Raw genomic sequence first — 23516 nt, 5'->3', positions numbered from 1 at the left:
AGCCTCATGGTAATTGAATTATGTTCAGGGATCAAGGCAGCAATTTAATCAGGCCAGAAAATTACTTCCAGAAAAGGACCCGAGTGAGGTCTCTAGCACATAGTAATGATTGGAGGAACGAATTATGTCAGGTGCCTACTAAGTGTTTGAGGGAATTGACAACTAAATAAACTATACGCCAAAACGAGAAAGACTGATTTTTCAAGAATTGTATAACGACTTTCCAGCCCTCCTTTCCCCACTTTCCACCCCACCTACTTCAGATGTGGTCAGTAGAGGTGATTAAAAGTGAATATCCACTATGAGGTGGATACAGGGCCCCAGAGAATAATGGATAAGGGAAGCTCTCTCAGAGAATAGTATCAGAGCCTAAGAGAGGCAAGGAGGAGAAGGAACACAGAGCTTCTCAAACGTTGTTACTCTTTTGTATGATGGTTATTCTTTCATCTTTCCCCTCCAGTTTTATTGAGGTATAATTGATTAAATTGTACACATTACGGTGTATAATGTGACGATTTGACATATGTGTACTTTGTGCAGTGATTTACACCATAGGCTACATAATACATTAATTACTTCAACAGTAGCCATTTAACTGTGTGTATGGCTGAGTGTTTGCCTGTGTGTGTGTGTGTTTGTGTGTGTGTATGTGTGTGCGTTTGTGTTTGGTGAGAATGCTTATGGTGTACTTTCTCAGCAAGTTTCAAGTACACAACACAGTGTTAATATCAAGACTCACCATGCTGTACCTCAGACTCCCAGAGCTTATTCATCGTAGGACTACAGACTTGTACCCTTTGCCCAACATCTCCATTGTTCCCACATCCCCCAGGCCCTGCTGACCAGCATTCTACTCTCTGTTTCTGTGACATCCCTGACTTTGGCAACATAATCCTAAATAAACATTGGCTCAAAGAAGAAATAACAAATACATATAAAATACTTTGTGATGAATGAAAATGAAAAGAAAACATAGAAGAACTTTAAGGATCAATGTAACGCAGTGCATAGAGAGCAACTTACGGCTGGAGGCATGTGTTTTACCGAAGATAAAAGATCTCAAATCAGTAACCTGAGAGACATGTATGCATGTGTGTGGGTTTATGAAAATTGAAAACTCCTAACACTAAAAACAGCAAAATATAAGCAGTGATTATTTTTGGCCGTTTAATAAACATGCTTATTTTTGAACAGCTTTATGTTTTCCCCATTATATTATATGAGGTAATATTTTTATAACAATTTATCATAATATTTAAAAAAGATGTAGTAGTCACTGAAGATGTGGCTGAGATGGAGGGAAAGTTTATGTCCTGTACTTCTGGCGCATGCCCAGCTGGTGACTCTTTCACAGGTTTCAGGTGTCTCCTCTTTCTCTTCCTCTCCTCCTCATTGTTCTCTTCTTCCTCCTTTCCCATTATAAAACCACATTCCTGAAAATCTTCCTGATTATTTGACCAAGACAAGTTACTAGGCCACTTCTTCCTCCTGACTGCAGGAAGAATTATGAAAGATATTAAAGGACTATTACTAAATGCATGGGCAACATTTCAAAGTACTAAATTGAACAGTTAAGGTGTATATATTGGGCAGCAAAGGTAATATGGCCGGTGGAGGGTTCTGGGGTGTTGAAGAAGAAGACAGAGAATAAATAGTGAAACACTTTTTTCTATTACTGTCTTCAAAGCCATAAAGCATGTTTGGAAAGAGCAGAAGAAAGCAAGTATATCAGATGAGCCCTAAGTCCATATTTCATCTAGATTTCAGACCTTAGTGCTCTGATCTTCTCTCCCCTCCCAACCCCACTCTCAATCACTTATATGTGATGCTGTGGGTTTTCAATGATATCTTATATCTATTTTTGGTTTCACACAATTGAAATCTGATATTTACTTATGGAATACAACAGTTTTATTTCCTGATACAGGAATTTTAAGCCCACGAGGGCAGTCTAGGGAAGTGTTCTCCTCAGGTGAGGTAGGATATCCTGACTCCATTAAACATGTGTTCCCACATTCTACAGTAACATTAAGTGAGAGTTACAACTTTATTCCTAAGCGAGACATGGCTCTTCACCAGCCATGGTCCATCACGAGAAGCTTCAGTGCCCAAGGGGACAGCATAGAAAAGAGTAGTGTTCAGGCCCTGGATAGAAGAGAGGAACTGTAGAAGAACCGTTGACAGCTAAATCTCTGAAAAGGCAGAAAGGAAATCTTTGGAGAACATGCTAGGACACTGTTTCCCGAACTTCAGTTATTCGCTGAAACCTCATTATATTTGTCATCATTCCACACCACATGTATTACATAACATTAATAATTTTTAATTTAACTTCACTTTATAATAACTTTGAAAATTTTTAATTTAGTTGGCCATAGTTAACCACGTACATGATACGGCAGATGAAATATTTAAATTATATATTACAGCATATGTGTACATATATACGTACAGAAATATGTTACAGAACGAGAGGGACAGAGGGAGAGAGAGAGAGAGAGAGAGAGAGAGAGATATTACAAAGTTTGGCAAACTCAAAATCTGCAGAGCTGAAACGCTGCTGGAAGTCGATCTGACGGGGGAATTATCTTTTACCTGGGTGAAGGTCAGCCTTGTTCTATTCAGGCCATCAGTGGATTGGATGAGGACTTCCCACCTTATACAGGGCAACCGCCTTTACTCAGGTCACTGATTTAAAAAATACTCTCATCCAAAAGAATCTGTACAGGAGCACCCAGAATAATGTTTGACCAGATAACCATGGACCCTGTGCCACTGAAGCTGACCCATAAATTAACCATCAAAACTTCCTTCCAGCACAGTAACAAATTGTATGAAGAAAATAGAGCAGGAAATAGGTTTATTTGACATACGTTCCACTGTGACCAAAATGGAAAATGTAAAAACTAAGTTAAAATTATAATAAAATTGTTATTGATGATTGAAAAACTGTATATGAATGGCAATGAACTTCAGTGACTGCATTTTTAATAAAGTGATTTCAACTTCCTCTTAAATTTATCCCTAGATTTGCTGTGAAACAACATGTGTTTAAATAATTCATAAATATTAAATACATATAAAATTAGTTATTTGAATGGCATTGCATATTGGGATTCCCAATAATTTCAAAGGGACAGGAAGCCAGAAAATTTGAACAATCCTCTGGGCTTTCTTAAAGGTGAAGAAATCCAAAGAGGTTAGTTGGGAGAAATTAGGTAGGAGCAGGTGGTATAACACTTTTGGGCGGTATGAGCAAAATGCTTGATTTCTGTTGAAAATCTAGAGTCTGGGCTACCAGCTCCTCTTAGTTATGGTAGCTCATGCTATGCTCTTAGTGAATTCCTTTTGGCCTGAAGTAAAACAGTTTTATAAAGGTCACAGGAATCTGACTGCTGGATGTTCGTTATTTGAGGGAGCAAAGCAGTGAAAGGAGGACCCTAGAGGTCACCACTTTACTGAACGTGTCTAAGTGTCATGATGGGAAGTCATCTGAGATGATCTGCTCACTTCCCTCAGTCCATTTTAGAAGAAGAAAAGAGACTTTGCTTGGCAAGCCATGAATAAATGGGAAATGCATTGTAAGAAAAACTTGAGGTAAAGAGAAAGGTGTCACTACGTAGCCAGACCCTTTTGAAACCAGTATGGGCATCAAAATGGTCACCAGATCAAGTGCAACTAGGAAGGCAGTTTTAGAAGTCAAGGAAGGTGAAAGATAGAAAAGGGTCGCCTTCCCCAATCAAGAAAGGGGAATTTTGATTACAAGTTACAGAACCTCCCAAATGCCCCCACTGCCATAAACCACGGAAACGGAGAGCTAAGGCAGGGCCTCTTTGAGTCATGAGAATGTAATCCATTGAGGAGATCCTGGAGCAGGACATTTCTTGTTTTCAGAGTCCTTGCCAAGCCAGTTATAGATGGATTTGCATTTTGGTTGGGAAATGATTGGACCAGGCCAGTTTTGGCAGCTCCCCTTCCTCCTAGGTGGGACAGCAAGCCCCAGTGAATAGGTCCTCTGTTGCATCACAGCCATCCTCCTGCTACTGTAGTCCCAATTGAACTTGGAGAACGTGGTGAGTAGGATTCTTTAGTTCAAATTTGTTTTTCAGCTTCTGAATGTAGCATTTATCCTGGAGACAGCAAATTTGATGGGTCCAAAGTTACCATCATGGGTTTAATGCTACTTATTGGATGGGAACTTGCAATTTGGGCACAAAGTTATATTGTATTGATTAGATTTCTGATACCTTGTTTGAATTCTTGTATTGAAGAAGAAATTAATAGGAAATTTTGACATGAAAGATGAAGAATAAAGTATTTTCCCTTTCCTATGCCTTTGTGGTGTCCCTCTGCTGTGATGTTAGAGGCATTTATCTTAGAAGGTGTGAGGTCCTTACATTCTTCCTGATTGTCCTTTGCTCTGTATATGTCATTCTGTTGGTACCTCATGAGAGAAGATGATGATAGCAATTGTTTGTGAGCTTGCCCAGGAGTTTAGAACTTGTGTTGGCCTTTTTTGAAGATGTTGTTTTCATTAAAAAAAAAAGAAATAAAAGTAAAAACACCTGCTTGTTTCTTTCAAATAAAGATATTTTCTTTGGAAAAGTTGTGTGAGAAAAGAAAAGATTTTCTCTGGGGTGATGTATCGATTTGCTAAAGCGCGAGAGAGAAGTCAGAAATTCTTTAAAAGGTATTAAAGATATTAAAGCCCATGCTTAGAGATTGCCGAGATAGTATATGTTGTTATTACACAAGCTTTTCTGCTCCTCTCTGTAAGAATTCCTTCTTGTGAATACGGTCATATACTTTCTTTCAGATATTAAGACTCCAGAAAGATGTCTTCTGAACAGCAGCAGTGCAAGCAGCCTTGCCAGCCACCTCCAGTGTGCCCACCGAAGTGCCCTGATCCTTGCTCACCTCCCAAGTGTCCAGAACTTTGCCCAGGTGTAAAGTGCCCTGAGCCATGGCCACCTCAGCAGTGCCAGTAGAAATGCCCTCCTGTGCCACCTCCCCAACAATGTCAGCAGAAGTGCCCACCCAAGAACAAGTAACAGCTTCAGCGTTTATATGGATCAGGAAAGGATAAGGACAATTGGCTCACCGAGTTCCACAGCTCTACCTTCATCTTCTCTTTAAAGCCTATCATGGATACAGAAGAAGCTTCTCCACCCTTCAGCCTGCAGTATGCGTGCGGTGATTCCTGTCCGTCAGAGGCTTCCTATCTGAGGCTGCGTTATACCGCTTCCCTCTGAGACGTACCCGAGAAAGCGTCACAGAGCCTCAGAAGGAAGAGCAGCAGCTCTCCTCCTGGGCGCCCTCTGAGGAATCTGTTGATGTCTTCTGTGTCTGTCTGTCACCTGGACAGGGGTTCCTACCAGCTGAGCATTTGTTCCTTATCCTCCACGTCTTGAATAAAATACAATTCTTTTGTTTGATGGTAAAAATATTTTCTTTCTTTTACAACCAGCTTTTTGCTATACCATATCATAATTTTGGTTGATTTCTATCCTTCTTTGACCCCACATTTCAGGCTCTCACAAGACGTTTTATCTGAGTTTTGAGTCCTATCGATGATTATTTCTGAATAATTTCAAATCCAGGTTATTTTTTTAAAAATTATTGCTTGATTGATATGAGGAAGAAATTATTTAACTCCTCAGGATTTGAATCCCTTATTAAAATATAGGGAAAATCACATTTAGAGTGCCCACTTTCTTATGCTTAGAAACTAAATGAATCTGTGTAATTCAGTTAGCACAATGATGGACACATAATTAGCATTTTGTGAGGTGGCCCATCATCACTGTCTGCTTCATCATCACCATCACTACCATCACCACCATCACCACCACCGCCATGTTTGCTCCAGCAGGAAAGTGGCTCAGACATACCTAGTACAGAAAACAGGGAGATTCTGAAACTCTATTACCCTTTCATATTCTGTGTTCATTTTCTTTTCCAATTTAACTGTATTTTTAAAAAACATCTTTATTGGAATATAATTGTTCTACTATGGTGTGCTAACTTCTGCTTTACAACAAAGTGAATCAGCCATACATATACATATATCCCTATATCTGCTCCCTTTTGCTTCTCCCTTCCTATCCCATACCTCTATGTGGTCACAAAGCACCGAGCTGATCTCCTTGTGCTATGTGGATGCTTCCCACTAGCTATTGATTTTACATTTGGTAGAGTATATATGTCCATGACACTCTCTCACTTCGTCCCAGCTTACCCTTCTCCCTTCTCTTGTCCTCAAGTCCATTCACTAAGCCTGTGTCTTTAATCCTGTCCTTCCCCTAGGTTCTTCACAATTTTTTTTTCTTTTTTTACATTCCATATATATATTATCATACGATATTTGTTTTTCTCTTTCTGACTTCCTTCACTCTGTATGACAGACCTCAGGTCCATCCACCTAATTACAAAAAACTCAATATCTTTTCCTTTTATGACTGAGTCATATCCCATTGTATATATGCACCACATTTTCTTTATCCATTCATCTGTCGATAGACACTTAGGTTGCTTCCATGTCCTGGCTATTGTAAATAGAGCTGTGATGAAGATTGTGGTACATGACTATTTTTGAATTATGGTTTTGTCAGGGTATATGCCGAGTAGTGGGATTGCTGGCCCATATGGTAGCTCTATTTTTAGTATTTAAGGAACCTGTACACTGTTCTCCATAGTGGCTGTATCAATTTACACTCCCACCAAGAGTGCCACAGAGTTCCCTTTTCTCCACACCCTCCTCAGCATTTGTTATTTGTAGATTTTTGATGATGGCCATACTGACCAGTGTGAAGTGATACCTCATTATAGTTTTGATTTGCATTTCTCTAATGATTAGTGATGTTGAGCAGGCTTTTATGTGTTTGATTTCAATCTGTATATCTTTTTTTTGAGAAATGTCTATTTAAGTCTTTGGCCCATTTTTGGATTGGTTTGTTTGTTTTTTTGCTAATGAGCTGCATGTGCTGCTTGTAAATTTTGGAGACTAATCTGCTGTCAGTTGCTTCGTTTACAAATATTTCCTCCCATTCTGAGGGTTGTCTTTTCGTCTTGTTTATGGTTTGTTTGTTGTGCAAAAGCTTTTAAGTTTCATTTGGTCCCATTTGTTTATTTTTGTTTTTATTTCTGTTTCCCCAGGAGGTGGGTCAAAAAGGATCTTGCTGTGATTCTTTTCATAGAGTGTACTGCCATTGTTTTCCTCTAAGAGTTTGATAGTGTCTGGCCTTACATGGAGGTCTTTAATCCATTTTGAGTTTATTTTTGTTTATGGTGTTAGGGAGTGTTGTAATTTCACTCTTTTACATGCAGCTGTCCAGTTTTCCCAGCACCACTTATTGAAGAGGCTGTCTTTTCTCCATTGTATATTCTTGCCTCCTTTATCAAAAATAAGGTGACCATATGTATGTGGGTTTATCTCTGGGCTTTCTGTCCTGTTCCATTGATCTATATTTCTCTTTTTGTTCCAGTACCATACTGTCTTGATTACCGTAGCTTTGTAGTATAGTCTGAAGTCCAGGAGCCTGATTCCTTCAGTTCCATTTTTCTTTCTCAAGTTTGCTTTTGCTATTTGGGGTCTTTTTTGTTTCCATAGAAACTGTGAGATTTTTGGTTCTAGTTCTGTGAAAAGTGCCATTGGTACTTAGATCAGTGTTGCATTGGATCTGTAGATTGCTTTGGGTAGTATAGTGATTTTCACAATGTTGAATTTTTAAAAATATGAAAGTACTAATCACTAAATGCATTGACATGAAAATGTACAAAATTGGACAGTTAGGAGTACATGTTGGGCAGCAAAGGGTAATATGGCAGGTTGAGGGGACTGGAGGGTTGAAGGAGAAGACAGAAAATGAGCATGAAAATACATTTTTAAAATTACTGTCTTTTAAAGACCTAAAGCACATCTGGAAAGAGTAGAAGAAAGAAAAGAGATCAGAGCTAAGTTTATAATTCACCTAGATTTCAGACCTTTAGTGCTCTGATCCTCTCTCCCCTCCCCAAACCTACTCTCAGTCACTTATACGTGATGGTTTGAGTCTTAAATGGTATCTTCCATTTCTTTCTGGTTTCACACAATTTAAATCTGATATTTATTGTTGAAATAAAAAGTATTTATTTTCCTGATAAAGGAATTTTAAGCATATGACAGCAGTCTAGGGGAGTGTTGGGGTCAGGTGATATGGGACATCCTGATTCTATTAAAAATGTGTTACCAAGTTCTACAGTAACATAAAGCCAGTGTTGAAAACTTCCTAAATGAGACAGGGCTGCTCACCAGCCATGACCCATAAAGAAAAGTTTCAGTGCCCAAGGGGGCAGAGGATAGTTCAGGTTCAGGACTGAAAAGGCAGAAATGAAATCTTTTGCCAGGGTTGGAGAACATACTAGGGCATTGTTTTTGGAACTTCAGTTATTCCCTAAAGGCTCATTATATTTGTTATAATTACACATCACAAGTATCATGTAATATTGATAATTTTTACTTTAAATTCACTTTAAACTAACTTTTTGAATTTCTAATTTAATTGGCCATAGGGAGTCAAGTGCATGAAATGGCAGAAGAAATATTCAATTTACATATATGTATGTACATATGCATATATATATATGAATAGAGAGAGAGACACACACACACAGCAAGAGAGAGAGAGAGAGAAGAGACAGAGAAAGAGACAAATATAGAGAGAGAGATTAGGAAGGCTGGAAAGTCCAAAATATGCAGGGCCAACCCTAGCTGGAAGGCCATCAGGCAGGGGAATTGTCTCTTACCTGGATGGGGGAGGGGTCAGGCTTTTGTTTTATTCAACAGACTCTATGAGGCCTACCCACTTACAGAGGGCAAACTCCTTTCCTCAGGGCACTGATTTAAATATCACTCTCATCCAAAAGCATCCTTAGAGAAAAAGCCCGAAAAAAGATAGACCAAATATTTCAGCAACCTGTTCCAGTCAAGTTGACCCATAAAAAATATCAAAAATTCCTTCCAGCACATGGACAAACTGTATAAAGAAAGTAGAGCAGGAAATAGGTTAATTTCACGTATATTCCACTGTGATCAATATGGAAGAATCTACAGATAGGTTAAAATTATAGTAAAATTATTATGAACGATTAAGAAGTAGTGTATGAATGGCAATTAACATCAACGACCGAATTATTAATAAAGTGATTTCAACTGTCTCTTGAATTTACCCCTAGATTTGATGTGAATCAATGTGCTTAAATAATTCATAAATAATTAATAGATTTAAAACTCGTTATTTGAATGGCATTGCCTATTAGATAGGGTTTTCCAATGATTTCAAAGAGACAGGAAGCCAGAAAATTTAAACACTCGTCTGAGCTTTCTTCAAAAGTTGAAGAATCCAAAGAGGTCCTTTGGGGGAAATTAGGTAAGAGCAGGTGGGATGTCACGTTTGGGAGGTATGAGTAAAAGGCTTGGTTTCTATTGTAAGTCTAGGTTCTGATCTGCCAGCTGATTGGAATTATGGTAGGTGATGCTACACTCCTAGTGAATTCCTTGTGGCCGGAAGTGAAAGAGATTTATAAAGTTCATAGGAATCTGACTGTTGGATGCTGTTAATCTGAAGGAACAAAGCAGTGAAAGGAGGGCCCTAGAGGTCACCACTTTACTAAACGTATCTAAGTATCATGATGGGAAGTCATCTGAGATCATCTGCAAACATCTCTCAGTCCATTTTAGAAGAGGAGAAGAGATTTCACTTAGCAAGCCGTGGATCAAGGCGAAATGTATTGTAAGAAGGACTTGAGGTAAAGGGAAAGGTGTCACCAGGTAGCCAGGCCATTTTCAAACCAGTATGTACAACAAAATGGCCACCAGATCAAGTGCAACTAGGCAGGCAGTTTTAGAAGTCAAAGAAGGGGAAAGATAGAAAAGGGTCATCTTCCCCAATGAAGAAAGGGAACACTTGCCTACAAGTTAGAGAACCCCTGAAATTCTCCCACTGCCATAAACCACTGAAACGGAGAGCTAAGGCAGGGACTCTGTGAGTCAGGAGAACATCATCTAGTGAGGAGATCCTGGCGCAGGACATTTCCTGTTTTCAGAGTCCCTGTCAAGCCAGTTATGGATAGATTTGCATTTGGGTTGGGAAATGACTGCACGAGGCTAGTTTGGACAGCTCCGCTTCCCCTTGGGTGGGGCAGCAAGCCCCAATAAAAAGGTCCTCTGCTGCACGACAGCTATCCTCCTGCTACTCGAGTTCCGATTGACTTTGGAGAACCTGGTGAGTCTGATTCTTCAGTTCAAATTAGTTCTCGGGCCCCCGAATGTTGAGTTTATGCTGGAGACAGCAAATTTAATGGGTCCAAAGTTATGATCATGGGTATAATGCTACTTAGTGGATGGGAACTTGGAATATGGGCCCAATGTTATATTGTATTTACTAGATTTCTGATAGCTAGTTTGAATTCCTCTATTGAAAAAGAAATTAATAGGAAATTTTGACATGAAGGGATAAAGAGCAAAGGGTTTACCTTTTTTTATACCTTTTCCTTGGACCTCCACTGTGATTTCAGAGACATTTATTTTAGAAGGTGTGAGGCTCCTACATTCATCCTGATTGCCCTTTGCTCTGTACAAAGTCATCCTGTCGGGTCCTCATGAGAGAAAATGGTGACAGGAATTGCTTCTGAGCTTGCCCAGAATTTTAGAACTTTTGATAGCCTTTTAAAAATATGTTGTTTTCATAAAAAAAAAAAAAAAGAAAGAGAAATAAAACTGAAAACATCGCTTGTTTCTTCAAAACAAAGATATTTTCTTTGGAAAAGTTGTATGAGAAAAGAAAGTTTTCTCTGGGCTGATGAATAGGTTTGCTAACGAACGAGAGAGATGTCAGAAATTCATTAAAAGGTATTAAAGAGATTAAAACACATGCTTAGAGATTGGAGAGATACTGTCCGTTTGTGTTACACAAGCTTTTGCTCTTCTCTATGTAGGGATTCCTTATTGTGAACACGGTCATATACTTTCTTTCAGATATTAAGACTGCAGAAAGATGTCTTCTCAAGAGCAGCAGTGCAAGCAGAAGTGCAAGACACCTCCAGTGTGCGTAACTAAGTGCCCTGATCCTTGCTCACCTAAGAAGGATTCAGACCCTTGTCCACCTAAGCCGTGCCAGCAGAAATGCCCTCCTGGGACACCTATCCAGCAATGCCAGCAGAAGTGCCCACCCAAGGAAAAGTAACAGCTTCAGCTTTTATCTGCATCTGGAAAGGATAAGGGCAATCGGCTCACCTAGCTCCACAGCTCCGCCTTCATCTTGTCTTCAAAGCCTATCATGGATACAGAAGAAGCTTTCCACCCTTCAGCCTGCAGTATGCGTGTGGTGAATCCTGACGGTCAGAGGTTTCCTATCTGAGTCTGCTATGCCACTTCCCTCTGGAGGTACCTGAGAAAGTACCACAGAGCCTCAGGAGGAAAAGCAGCAGCTCACCTCCTGGGGGCCCTCTGAGGATTCTCTCGCTGTCTTCTGTGTCTGTCTGTCACCTGGGCAGCGGTTTCTACCGGATGAGCAATTGTTACTTATCCTCCATTTCCTGAATAAAATACATTTCTTTTTGTGATGGTTAAAGTATTTTCATTCTTTTAAAACCTGCTTTTAGCAATATTATATCATAATTTTGGTTGATTTCTATCCTTCTTTGATCTCAATTTTCAGGCTCTCACAGTCAGTGTTATCTGAATTTAGAGTTATATCGATGATTGTTTGTATATAATTTCAAATCCAGGTTATTTTCTTAATTATTGTTGATTGATCTGGGGAACAAACTTTTTAACTCCTCAGAAGTTCAATCCCTCTACTAAAATGTGGGGAAAACCACATTTACAGTGCCTACATGCTTAGGCATAAAATTTACATGAATGTGTGTAATTCAGTTGCCACAATGCCGGGCACATAATTGGCATTTGAGAGGTGGCCGATCATCATTGCCTCTGTCATCATCACCGTCACCACCATCACCACCACCACCATGTTTGCTCCGGCAGGAAAGAGGCTCAGACATACCTAGTACAGCACAGAAAGAGAATCTTAAACAATATTACACTTTCATATTCTGTGTTCCTTTTCTTTTCCAACTTAACTGTATTTATAATCTGATATGACACATTAAATGCTTTGGGAAATATTGGGATATTGTGCATAAAATTATAGTAGTTCTGAAAACATGGGTAGTACAAATAATGGGAAGTTTAAAGTGTCCTTATCAGGCAAAGCGCTGCCTGCTCTCCATGTGAACAACATGCTCTTCTTACTGTGAAACTCAACAACCTCAGGGTCTTATGATACTTTTTCGCCTCTGAAGTTACTTTCTTGATTGATTTGACCCCACCTTTGAGGTCCACTGGGGTTTCCAATGTTTATCTAGATTTACAAAATGACTGTTGCTATGCAGCTTGTTTTCTAAGTGCTTAGCTTAGTGGTCCAGTAAGCTGTGAATAGGGAGGTGTTCTTTAAGCATATCTCTTCTTGTGGCCCTAGAAGTAAAGGAGTCCAAGATGCCAGAAATGCAGAAGAAAAAGTTCCACAGATTACTGCCCAAAGCTCATCAGAGTATTACATGAGTGAGAAATCAACACTGATATTTGGGAGTTGTCTCTACTTTAGTTAGTGTTATTTGACCTGACAGAGAATTTAGTTCTGTGAGGTGTGATGCTCCTGTAGAAATCTTAAAATTAGGGCATTGGCTTAAGAGTCTGGAGGTATTTGGCAAGGAATCTGATATTGGAAGCCATAAATGTGGTGATACATTTTATTCAATGGCAAAATGTTTGCAGTAATGGTTGTCCATGGTATCCTGAGAGGCAGACTAAATGTTGGTCACTTGTTGACTTGACCAGGGTATGTCAATAGACATATGTTCAGGAAAAACTTGCTAGTTGGCAGGTCGGAAATTTAAAAAAATGAAAAGGAAAAAATAAAGCCCAGATATTCAAAACCTTGTTGAATTAGGAAACGCAACACTTGTAAGCCCTAAAGAGTAAGAGATGAGATTAGAAGTGTTTTGTAAAAAAATAATTAATTAATTAATTAATTAATTTTTGGCTCTGTTGGGTCTCCGTTTCTGTGCGAGGGCTTTCTCTAGTTGCGGCAAGCAGGGGCCACTCTTCATTGCGGTGCACGGGCCTTTCCCTCTCGTGGACGCTCTTGTTGCAGAGCACAGGCTCCAGTCGCGCAGGCTCAGTAGTAGTGGTTCACGGGCCTAGGTGCTCCGCGGCATGTGGGATCATCCCAAACCGGGGCTCAAACCCGTGTCCCCTGCATTAGCAGGCAGATTCTCAACCACTGCACCGCCGGGGGAGCCCTAGAAGTGGTTTTGAACTTGAAGCCCAATTTCAGTTGACCGTAACAATAGAGAAAAGGTATAGATACAGAAGTTGTAGTCTTTCCACCTGTGTGCAAGGGAGCCTCATGGTAATTGAATTATGTTCAGGGATCAAGGCAGCAATTTAATCAGGCCAGAAAATTACTTCCAGAAAAGGACCCGAGTGAGGTCTCTAGCACATAGTAATGATTGGAGGAACGAATTATGTCAGGTGCCTACTAAGTGTTTGAGGGAATTGACAACTAAATAAACTATACGCCAAAACGAGAAAGACTGATTTTTCAAGAATTGTATAACGACTTTCCAGCCCTCCTTTCCCCACTTTCCACCCCACCTACTTCAGATGTGGTCAGTAGAGGTGATTAAAAGTGAATATCCACTATGAGGTGGATACAGGGCCCCAGAGAATAATGGATAAGGGAAGCTCTCTCAGAGAATAGTATCAGAGCCTAAGAGAGGCAAGGAGGAGAAGGAACACAGAGCTTCTCAAACGTTGTTACTCTTTTGTATGATGGTTATTCTTTCATCTTTCCCCTCCAGTTTTATTGAGGTATAATTGATTAAATTGTACACATTACGGTGTATAATGTGACGATTTGACATATGTGTACTTTGTGCAGTGATTTACACCATAGGTTACATAATACATTAATTACTTCAACAGTAGCCATTTAACTGTGTGTATGGCTGAGTGTTTGCCTGTGTGTGAGTGTGTGTGTGTGTGTGTGTGTGTGTGTATGTGTGTGCGTTTGTGTTTGGTGAGAATGCTTATGGTGTACTTTCTCAGCAAGTTTCAAGTACACAACACAGTGTTAATATCAAGACTCACCATGCTGTACCTCAGACTCCCAGAGCTTATTCATCGTAGGACTACAGACTTGTACCCTTTGCCCAACATCTTCATTGTTCCCACATCCCCCAGGCCCTGCTGACCACCATTCTACTCTCTGTTTCTGTGACATCCCTGACTTTGGCAACATAATCCTAAATAAACATTGGCTCAAAGAAGAAATAACAAATACATATAAAATACTTTGTGATGAATGAAAATGAAAAGAAAACATAGAAGAACTTTAAGGATCAATGTAACGCAGTGCATAGAGAGCAACTTACGGCTGGAGGCAGGTGTTTTACAGAAGATAAAAGATCTCAAATCAGTAATCTGAGAGACATGTATGCATGTGTGTGGGTTTATGAAAATCGAAAACTCCTAACACTAAAAACAGCAAAATATAAGCAGTGATTATTTTTGGCCGTTTAATAAACATGCTTATTTTTGAACAGCTTTATGTTTTCCCCATTATATTATATGAGGTAATATTTTTATAACAATTTATCATAATATTTAAAAAAGATGTAGTAGTCACTGAAGATGTGGCTGAGATGGAGGGAAAGTTTATGTCCTGGACTTCTGGCGCATGCCCAGCTGGTGACTCTTTCACAGGTTTCAGGTGTCTCCTCTTTCTCTTCCTCTCCTCCTCATTGTTCTCTTCTTCCTCCTTTCCCATTATAAAACCACATTCCTGAAAATCTTCCTGATTATTTGACCAAGACAAGTTACTAGGCCACTTCTTCCTCCTGACTGCAGGAAGAATTATGAAAGATATTAAAGGACTATTACTAAATGCATGGGCAACATTTCAAAGTACTAAATTGAACAGTTAAGGTGTATATATTGGGCAGCAAAGGTAATATGGCCGGTGGAGGGTTCTGGGGTGTTGAAGAAGAAGACAGAGAATAAATAGTGAAACACTTTTTTCTATTACTGTCTTCAAAGCCATAAAGCATGTTTGGAAAGAGCAGAAGAAAGCAAGTATATCAGATGAGCCCTAAGTCCATATTTCATCTAGATTTCAGACCTTAGTGCTCTGATCTTCTCTCCCCTCCCAACCCCACTCTCAATCACTTATATGTGATGCTGTGGGTTTTCAATGATATCTTATATCTATTTTTGGTTTCACACAATTGAAATCTGATATTTACTTATGGAATACAACAGTTTTATTTCCTGATACAGGAATTTTAAGCCCACGAGGGCAGTCTAGGGAAGTGTTCTCCTCAGGTGAGGTAGGATATCCTGACTCCATTAAACATGTGTTCCCACATTCTACAGTAACATTAAGTGAGAGTTACAACTTTATTCCTAAGCGAGACATGGCTCTTCACCAGCCATGGCCCATCACGAGAAGCTTCAGTGCCCAAGGGGACAGCATAGAAAAGAGTAGTGTTCAGGCCCTGGATAGAAGAGAGGAACTGTAGAAGAACCGTTGACAGCTAAATCTCTGAAAAGGCAGAAAGGAAATCTTTGGAGAACATGCTAGGACACTGTTTCCCGAACTTCAGTTATTCGCTGAAACCTCATTATATTTGTCATCATTCCACACCACATGTATTACATAACATTAATAATTTTTAATTTAACTTCACTTTATAATAACTTTGAAAATTTTTAATTTAGTTGGCCATAGTTAACCACGTACATGATACGGCAGATGAAATATTTAAATTATATATTACAGCATATGTGTACATATATACGTACAGAAATATGTTACAGAACGAGAGGGACAGAGGGAGAGAGAGAGAGAGAGAGAGAGAGAGAGAGAGAGATATTACAAAGTTTGGCAAACTCAAAATCTGCAGAGCTGAAACGCTGCTGGAAGTCGATCTGACGGGGGAATTATCTTTTACCTGGGTGAAGGTCAGCCTTGTTCTATTCAGGCCATCAGTGGATTGGATGAGGACTTCCCACCTTATACAGGGCAACCGCCTTTACTCAGGTCACTGATTTAAAAAATACTCTCATCCAAAAGAATCTGTACAGGAGCACCCAGAATAATGTTTGACCAGATAACCATGGACCCTGTGCCACTGAAGCTGACCCATAAATTAACCATCAAAACTTCCTTCCAGCACAGTAACAAATTGTATGAAGAAAATAGAGCAGGAAATAGGTTTATTTGACATACGTTCCACTGTGACCAAAATGGAAAATGTAAAAACTAAGTTAAAATTATAATAAAATTGTTATTAATGATTGAAAAACTGTATATGAATGGCAATGAACTTCAGTGACTGCATTTTTAATAAAGTGATTTCAACTTCCTGTTAAATTTATCCCTAGATTTGCTGTGAAACAACATGTGTTTAAATAATTCATAAATATTAAATACATATAAAATTAGTTATTTGAATGGCATTGCATATTGGGATTCCCAATAATTTCAAAGGGACAGGAAGCCAGAAAATTTGAACAATCCTCTGGGCTTTCTTAAAGGTGAAGAAATCCAAAGAGGTTAGTTGGGAGAAATTAGGTAGGAGCAGGTGGTATAACACTTTTGGGCGGTATGAGCAAAATGCTTGATTTCTGTTGAAAATCTAGAGTCTGGGCTGCCAGCTCCTCTTAGTTATGGTAGCTCATGCTATGCTCTTAGTGAATTCCTTTTGGCCTGAAGTAAAACAGTTTTATAAAGGTCACAGGAATCTGACTGCTGGATGTTCGTTATTTGAGGGAGCAAAGCAGTGAAAGGAGGACCCTAGAGGTCACCACTTTACTGAACGTGTCTAAGTGTCATGATGGGAAGTCATCTGAGATGATCTGCTCACTTCCCTCAGTCCATTTTAGAAGAAGAAAAGAGACTTTGCTTGGCAAGCCATGAATAAATGGGAAATGCATTGTAAGAAAAACTTGAGGTAAAGAGAAAGGTGTCACTACGTAGCCAGACCCTTTTGAAACCAGTATGGGCATCAAAATGGTCACCAGATCAAGTGCAACTAGGAAGGCAGTTTTAGAAGTCAAGGAAGGTGAAAGATAGAAAAGGGTCGCCTTCCCCAATCAAGAAAGGGGAATTTTGATTACAAGTTACAGAACCTCCCAAATGCCCCCACTGCCATAAACCACGGAAACGGAGAGCTAAGGCAGGGCCTCTGTGAGTCATGAGAACGTAATCCATTGAGGAGATCCTGGAGCAGGACATTTCTTGTTTTCAGAGTCCTTGCCAAGCCAGTTATAGATGGATTTGCATTTTGGTTGGGAAATGATTGGACCAGGCCAGTTTTGGCAGCGCCCCTTCCTCCTAGGTGGGACAGCAAGCCCCAGTGAATAGGTCCTCTGTTGCATCACAGCCATCCTCCTGCTACTGTAGTCCCAATTGAACTTGGAGAACGTGGTGAGTAGGATTCTTTAGTTCAAATTTGTTCTTCAGCTTCTGAATGTAGCATTTATCCTGGAGACAGCAAATTTGATGGGTCCAAAGTTACCATCATGGGTTTAATGCTACTTATTGGATGGGAACTTGCAATTTGGGCACAAAGTTATATTGTATTGATTAGATTTCTGATACCTTGTTTGAATTCTTGTATTGAAGAAGAAATTAATAGGAAATTTTGACATGAAAGATAAAGAATAAAGTATTTTCCCTTTCCTATGCCTTTGTGGTGTCCCTCTGCTGTGATGTTAGAGGCATTTATCTTAGAAGGTGTGAGGTCCTTACATTCTTCCTGATTGTCCTTTGCTCTGTATATGTCATTCTGTTGGTACCTCATGAGAGAAGATGATGATAGCAATTGCTTGTGAGCTTGCCCAGGAGTTTAGAACTTGTGTTGGCCTTTTTTGAAGATGTTGTTTTCATTAAAAAAAAAAGAAATAAAAGTAAAAACACCTGCTTGTTTCTTTCAAATAAAGATATTTTCTTTGGAAAAGTTGTGTGAGAAAAGAAAAGATTTTCTCTGGGGTGATGTATCGATTTGCTAAAGCGCGAGAGAGAAGTCAGAAATTCTTTAAAAGGTATTAAAGATATTAAAGCCCATGCTTAGAGATTGCCGAGATAGTATCTGTTGTTATTACACAAGCTTTTCCGCTCCTCTCTGTAAGAATTCCTTCTTGTGAACACGGTCATATACTTTCTTTCAGATATTAAGACTCCAGAAAGATGTCTTCTGAACAGCAGCAGTGCAAGCAGCCTTGCCAGCCACCTCCAGTGTGCCCACCGAAGTGCCCTGATCCTTGCTCACCTCCCAAGTGTCCAGAACCTTGCCCACGTATAAAGTGCCCTGAGCCATGGCCACCTCAGCAGTGCCAGTAGAAATGCCCTCCTGTGCCACCTCCCCAACAATGTCAGCAGAAGTGCCCACCCAAGAACAAGTAACAGCTTCAGCGTTTATATGGATCAGGAAAGGATAAGGACAATTGGCTCACCGAGTTCCACAGCTCTACCTTCATCTTCTCTTTAAAGCCTATCATGGATACAGAAGAAGCTTCTCCACCCTTCAGCCTGCAGTATGCGTGCGGTGATTCCTGTCCGTCAGAGGCTTCCTATCTGAGGCTGCGTTATACCGCTTCCCTCTGAGACGTACCCGAGAAAGCGTCACAGAGCCTCAGAAGGAAGAGCAGCAGCTCTCCTCCTGGGCGCCCTCTGAGGAATCTGTTGATGTCTTCTGTGTCTGTCTGTCACCTGGACAGGGGTTCCTACCAGCTGAGCATTTGTTCCTTATCCTCCACGTCTTGAATAAAATACAATTCTTTTGTTTGATGGTAAAAATATTTTCTTTCTTTTACAACCAGCTTTTTGCTATACCATATCATAATTTTGGTTGATTTCTATCCTTCTTTGACCCCACATTTCAGGCTCTCACAAGACGTTTTATCTGAGTTTTGAGTCCTATCGATGATTATTTCTGAATAATTTCAAATCCAGGTTATTTTTTTAAAAATTATTGCTTGATTGATATGAGGAAGAAATTATTTAACTCCTCAGGATTTGAATCCCTTATTAAAATGTAGGGAAAATCACATTTAGAGTGCCCACTTTCTTATGCTTAGAAACTAAATGAATCTGTGTAATTCAGTTAGCACAATGATGGACACATAATTAGCATTTTGTGAGGTGGCCCATCATCACTGTCTGCTTCATCATCACCATCACTACCATCACCACCATCACCACCACCGCCATGTTTGCTCCAGCAGGAAAGTGGCTCAGACATACCTAGTACAGAAAACAGGGAGATTCTGAAACTCTATTACCCTTTCATATTCTGTGTTCATTTTCTTTTCCAATTTAACTGTATTTTTAAAAAACATCTTTATTGGAATATAATTGTTCTACTATGGTGTGCTAACTTCTGCTTTACAACAAAGTGAATCAGCCATACATATACATATATCCCTATATCTGCTCCCTTTTGCATCTCCCTTCCTATCCCATACCTCTATGTGGTCACAAAGCACCGAGCTGATCTCCTTGTGCTATGTGGATGCTTCCCACTAGCTATTGATTTTACATTTGGTAGAGTATATATGTCCATGACACTCTCTCACTTCGTCCCAGCTTACCCTTCTCCCTTCCCTTGTCCTCAAGTCCATTCACTAAGCCTGTGTCTTTAATCCTGTCCTTCCCCTAGGTTCTTCACAATTTTTTTTTCTTTTTTTACATTCCATATATATATTATCATACGATATTTGTTTTTCTCTTTCTGACTTCCTTCACTCTGTATGACAGACCTCAGGTCCATCCACCTAATTACAAAAAACTCAATATCTTTTCCTTTTATGACTGAGTCATATCCCATTGTATATATGCACCACATTTTCTTTATCCATTCATCTGTCGATAGACACTTAGGTTGCTTCCATGTCCTGGCTATTGTAAATAGAGCTGTGATGAAGATTGTGGTACATGACTATTTTTGAATTATGGTTTTGTCAGGGTATATGCCGAGTAGTGGGATTGCTGGCCCATATGGTAGCTCTATTTTTAGTATTTAAGGAACCTGTACACTGTTCTCCATAGTGGCTGTATCAATTTACACTCCCACCAAGAGTGCCACAGAGTTCCCTTTTCTCCACACCCTCCTCAGCATTTGTTATTTGTAGATTTTTGATGATGGCCATACTGACCAGTGTGAAGTAATACCTCATTATAGTTTTGATTTGCATTTCTCTAATGATTAGTGATGTTGAGCAGGCTTTTATGTGTTTGATTTCAATCTGTATATCTTTTTTTTGAGAAATGTCTATTTAAGTCTTTGGCCCATTTTTGGATTGGTTTGTTTGTTTTTTTGCTAATGAGCTGCATGTGCTGCTTGTAAATTTTGGAGACTAATCTGCTGTCAGTTGCTTCGTTTACAAATATTTCCTCCCATTCTGAGGGTTGTCTTTTCGTCTTGTTTATGGTTTGTTTGTTGTGCAAAAGCTTTTAAGTTTCATTTGGTCCCATTTGTTTATTTTTGTTTTTATTTCTGTTTCCCCAGGAGGTGGGTCAAAAAGGATCTTGCTGTGATTCTTTTCATAGAGTGTACTGCCATTGTTTTCCTCTAAGAGTTTGATAGTGTCTGGCCTTACATGGAGGTCTTTAATCCATTTTGAGTTTATTTTTGTTTATGGTGTTAGGGAGTGTTGTAATTTCACTCTTTTACATGTAGCTGTCCAGTTTTCCCAGCACCACTTATTGAAGAGGCTGTCTTTTCTCCATTGTATATTCTTGCCTCCTTTATCAAAAATAAGGTGACCATATGTATGTGGGTTTATCTCTGGGCTTTCTGTCCTGTTCCATTGATCTATATTTCTCTTTTTGTTCCAGTACCATACTGTCTTGATTACTGTAGCTTTGTAGTATAGTCTGAAGTCCAGGAGCCTGATTCCTTCAGTTCCATTTTTCTTTCTCAAGTTTGCTTTTGCTCTTTGGGGTCTTTTTTGTTTCCATAGAAACTGTGAAATTTTTGGTTCTAGTTCTGTGAAAAGTGCCATTGGTACTTAGATCAGTGTTGCATTGGATCTGTAGATTGCTTTGGGTAGTATAGTGATTTTCACAATGTTGAATTTTTAAAAATATGAAAGTACTAATCACTAAATGCATTGACATGAAAATGTACAAAATTGGACAGTTAGGAGTACATGTTGGGCAGCAAAGGGTAATATGGCAGGTTGAGGGGACTGGAGGGTTGAAGGAGAAGACAGAAAATGAGCATGAAAATACATTTTTAAAATTACTGTCTTTTAAAGACCTAAAGCACATCTGGAAAGAGTAGAAGAAAGAAAAGAGATCAGAGCTAAGTTTATAATTCACCTAGATTTCAGACCTTTAGTGCTCTGATCCTCTCTCCCCTCCCCAAACCTACTCTCAGTCACTTATACGTGATGGTTTGAGTCTTAAATGGTATCTTCCATTTCTTTCTGGTTTCACACAATTTAAATCTGATATTTATTGTTGAAATAAAAAGTATTTATTTTCCTGATAAAGGAATTTTAAGCATATGACAGCAGTCTAGGGGAGTGTTGGGGTCAGGTGATATGGGACATCCTGATTCTATTAAAAATGTGTTACCAAGTTCTACAGTAACATAAAGCCAGTGTTGAAAACTTCCTAAATGAGACAGGGCTGCTCACCAGCCATGACCCATAAAGAAAAGTTTCAGTGCCCAAGGGGGCAGAGGATAGTTCAGGTTCAGGACTGAAAAGGCAGAAATGAAATCTTTTGCCAGGGTTGGAGAACATACTAGGGCATTGTTTTTGGAACTTCAGTTATTCCCTAAAGGCTCATTATATTTGTTATAATTACACATCACAAGTATCATGTAATATTGATAATTTTTACTTTAAATTCACTTTAAACTAACTTTTTGAATTTCTAATTTAATTGGCCATAGGGAGTCAAGTGCATGAAATGGCAGAAGAAATATTCAATTTACATATATGTATGTACATATGCGTATATATATATGAATAGAGAGAGAGACACACACACACAGCAAGAGAGAGAGAGAGAGAAGAGACAGAGAAAGAGACAAATATAGAGAGAGAGATTAGGAAGGCTGGAAAGTCCAAAATATGCAGGGCCAACCCTAGCTGGAAGGCCATCAGGCAGGGGAATTGTCTCTTACCTGGATGGGGGAGGGGTCAGGCTTTTGTTTTATTCAACAGACTCTATGAGGCCTACCCACTTACAGAGGGCAAACTCCTTTCCTCAGGGCACTGATTTAAATATCACTCTCATCCAAAAGCATCCTTAGAGAAAAAGCCCGAAAAAAGATAGACCAAATATTTCAGCAACCTGTTCCAGTCAAGTTGACCCATAAAAAATATCAAAAATTCCTTCCAGCACATGGACAAACTGTATAAAGAAAGTAGAGCAGGAAATAGGTTAATTTCACGTATATTCCACTGTGATCAATATGGAAGAATCTACAGATAGGTTAAAATTATAGTAAAATTATTATGAACGATTAAGAAGTAGTGTATGAATGGCAATTAACATCAACGACCGAATTATTAATAAAGTGATTTCAACTGTCTCTTGAATTTACCCCTAGATTTGATGTGAATCAATGTGCTTAAATAATTCATAAATAATTAATAGATTTAAAACTCGTTATTTGAATGGCATTGCCTATTAGATAGGGTTTTCCAATGATTTCAAAGAGACAGGAAGCCAGAAAATTTAAACACTCGTCTGAGCTTTCTTCAAAAGTTGAAGAATCCAAAGAGGTCCTTTGGGGGAAATTAGGTAAGAGCAGGTGGGATGTCACGTTTGGGAGGTATGAGTAAAAGGCTTGGTTTCTATTGTAAGTCTAGGTTCTGATCTGCCAGCTGATTGGAATTATGGTAGGTGATGCTACACTCCTAGTGAATTCCTTGTGGCCGGAAGTGAAAGAGATTTATAAAGTTCATAGGAATCTGACTGTTGGATGCTGTTAATCTGAAGGAACAAAGCAGTGAAAGGAGGGCCCTAGAGGTCACCACTTTACTAAACGTATCTAAGTATCATGATGGGAAGTCATCTGAGATCATCTGCAAACATCTCTCAGTCCATTTTAGAAGAGGAGAAGAGATTTCACTTAGCAAGCCGTGGATCAAGGCGAAATGTATTGTAAGAAGGACTTGAGGTAAAGGGAAAGGTGTCACCAGGTAGCCAGGCCATTTTCAAACCAGTATGTACAACAAAATGGCCACCAGATCAAGTGCAACTAGGCAGGCAGTTTTAGAAGTCAAAGAAGGGGAAAGATAGAAAAGGGTCATCTTCCCCAATGAAGAAAGGGAACACTTGCCTACAAGTTAGAGAACCCCTGAAATTCTCCCACTGCCATAAACCACTGAAACGGAGAGCTAAGGCAGGGACTCTGTGAGTCAGGAGAACATCATCTAGTGAGGAGATCCT

At 39.3% G+C, this 23516-nt stretch overlaps 2 pseudogenes; both read left to right on the top strand.

Moving 5' to 3' along the window:
- The first annotated feature begins 4835 nt into the window (after positions 1–4835).
- On the top strand, positions 4836–5051 carry LOC137761294 (small proline-rich protein 2E-like; annotated as a pseudogene).
- A 13242-nt stretch (positions 5052–18293) lies between these two features.
- Positions 18294–18509, top strand: LOC137761293 (small proline-rich protein 2E-like; annotated as a pseudogene).
- The last annotated feature ends 5007 nt before the right edge of the window (positions 18510–23516 follow it).

Source organism: Eschrichtius robustus, chromosome 3 (genome assembly GCF_028021215.1).
Source record: "Eschrichtius robustus isolate mEscRob2 chromosome 3, mEscRob2.pri, whole genome shotgun sequence".
NCBI lineage: Eukaryota > Metazoa > Chordata > Mammalia > Artiodactyla > Eschrichtiidae > Eschrichtius > Eschrichtius robustus.
Note: the sequence above shows the minus strand (reverse complement) of the source record. Positions and strands in the feature narration are given on the sequence as shown.